Source organism: Pteropus alecto, unplaced genomic scaffold (genome assembly GCF_000325575.1).
Source record: "Pteropus alecto unplaced genomic scaffold, ASM32557v1 scaffold61, whole genome shotgun sequence".
Classification (NCBI taxonomy): domain Eukaryota; kingdom Metazoa; phylum Chordata; class Mammalia; order Chiroptera; family Pteropodidae; genus Pteropus; species Pteropus alecto.
The window spans coordinates 6116865-6119495 of NW_006434835.1; the positions used below are offsets into that span (position 1 = coordinate 6116865).

The window sequence follows — 2631 nt, forward strand, 5'->3', positions numbered from 1 at the left end:
TTAAGTTTTTATCTGGTAGTTGTAGAATAAAGTGTTGATATGACATGTGTATAACATCTCAATACAAGTGACATATCGAGAATTACTTGGATAATTAATTTCATGGAGTATTTTTATGCTAGGGTGAAAATTTACCTTTATTTCAGTTCTGCTAATATTTGACATAAAACTCAATCTTTGTTATCCTAGAGTGATACAAAGATTATTTACTTATTTATTTGTTTTTGTTTTATTATTTTATTTATTTATTTTTTTAGGCAACGCAACCTTGGGTTGACCTCACAGATTACAAGGATCTTGTCAGTTTACAATCCCTTATTTTTTATTTTTCATGCCTACAGTACCTGGTCTTCCCAGGTGGTCTCCCATCTAAGTACTAACCAGGCCCGACCCTACTGAGCTTTCGAGATCAGATGGGATCTGGCTTGTTCAGAGTGGCATGGCTGTAGACACAAAGATTTTTTAAATAACAGAAAGTATACTATAAACAATATCAAGCGGGCAGACGACGTATAGTAAGTAACTAAGAACTGATGACAGAGTGTAAGCGAGACCTTCATATGTACACATTTCCTGGATTCCGTGGTGAATGCCAAGACATGTCTGGGTTCAGGGATTCCATCTGTCAGCTCAGTCGAACAGCCATGCTGTCGCAGGTATAGATCTTCTTCTACGGATTTAGATAAAATTTTTGTACTTCTCGCCTTCTCCTGAACCACGGGTCATGCAGTAGCTATTGGCCGCATGATCTCTTCTACATCTGGGGCACGAAATTCTTCTTCCATTGTCCCCGTGAAGCAGGGAAACGTAATACTTTTTATAGATGGTGTTCATATTGGTCGTCTTGTATTTTCTTCCATGACCTGTTTCGCTACAATGTTAGTTCCCTGGGGGCAGGAATTCTGCTCATCCTGTTTACTCTAGCTTCCCTCGTTTATGGCAGAGCACATGACATAAGATAAACAAAATAAATATTTTTAGTGACTTCTTCAGGGTTATTTCTTATACCTTTCGGGTTTTACAAGGGCCTTTCAGCCAACTTAGCCCTCCAAATTTGCTCATTTTATATTAAATTTCTTCATATCATTTAATATTTAATATAGAAATTTATATAGTTACTTATAAATAAGCATATTGCACTCGGATTTGTTCAACTGCAGCTATTCATTCTTAACTGTAACAGGTCATCGAAAGCAAGTACTATTTTTATCTAACCATCGATAACACCCTCAAAAGTGGCTAGAACCACACACATCCAGTTGCCACTGACTTGAGATGAATAGATCAAAACAACAATGACTGAATAACGAAGACAATTGGAACCATGTTCTGCCAGTTTGAGAACTGGAAGTTAGAGTTAGGAATAGAGCTTTGAGAATTTTTCTAAGATGCTTTCAAAAAAGGAAAAGGGAAGACTTGTTCATTTTGTTTATCTCGTTAGATAAAACTAAATATCGCGATTGCGTTACAACCACAATGTGTTGATAGAGTACTTTGTTTTAAAAAATCCCCCAAATATTATGCTCTTTCCATTGTATGTACTGGTGTTGACACCTTATCGTTCCCCTTGCTTCTATTATTAAAATTATTTTATTTTAGGTTATATATCTTATTTGTTATTTTCCACTCATTTGCTACTTTCTAAGATCTTTACATGGAAATTCGATCTGCTGCTTCTAAGTCTGGTATATTAGACATTGATGAGTCTCTGCCACACCTTATCTAGCCACTGTTATCAGCGGACAGTCCAATTGCCACTTAGTCACCATCCCCACATAAAGTAGTCCATTATGGACCTGTGAGAGAATTTCTTTAGGATATATTCCCTTGAGCTGAACTGTGCTATAGAAAATGTATAAACCCAATTTCACCGAGTTTTGCCAGATGATTCTCTAGAATGCAGCGTTTACCCTCTAGCATCCGAGCATGAGGGTTACTTGATGCACATTTTCCCACAGCAGCTGGAATGACCCAATATTCTCCTTTGCCTGGGGTTGCGTGGTTCTGAAGGGAAGAGCTGTGGTGGTAGCCACCTGACTTAATGCGTTCCAATTTCTTTTTTTAAAAATTAAATTTATTGGGGTAATGTCGGTTAATAACATTACATATATTTTAGGTGTACAACTTTATGACACATCATCTGTATACTCCCTTGTGTGCTCACTCTTGAAGTCCAGTCTCCTTCGATCACCAGACATTTGACCCCCGTTACCCTCTACATCTTCCTCCTTCCCCCAACACCTCTACACTGGCTGATGGGTGGATGGCATGTCCGCAAAGAGCGTGCTCAGTTCATTAAGTCCGACACATGGCCCAGCCGTCTGAAGGAGAAAAGCAGAAACGGAACGAATGTAAGATGATGGAAGCATTTGAAATGAAGAAGAGGGGAGGGGAGCGAACTAACTCTACAGAAGTGGACACTCAACAGGAGGGGTGGGAAGACCCCGCTCTCCTAATTAGCAGCATCACTGTTCTGAGCCGAACACTTGGATTCGCAGTCAGAGGCCTGGGCTCAAGCATGAGGTCAGTGAATGACCTTGAACCAGTTGTCAGATCAGTGAGTGACCTTGAACCAGTTGCTGAAACTTTCTGAATGACAATTTCCTCATCTGAAAATGGAGAAAGTGCATA

At 39.2% G+C, this 2631-nt stretch overlaps 1 pseudogene; it reads right to left on the reverse strand.

The window, feature by feature from the left end:
* Window positions 1–332: 332 nt before the first annotated feature.
* LOC112478516 lies at window positions 333–451 on the reverse strand (annotated as a pseudogene).
* Between the last annotated feature and the right edge of the window lie 2180 nt (window positions 452–2631).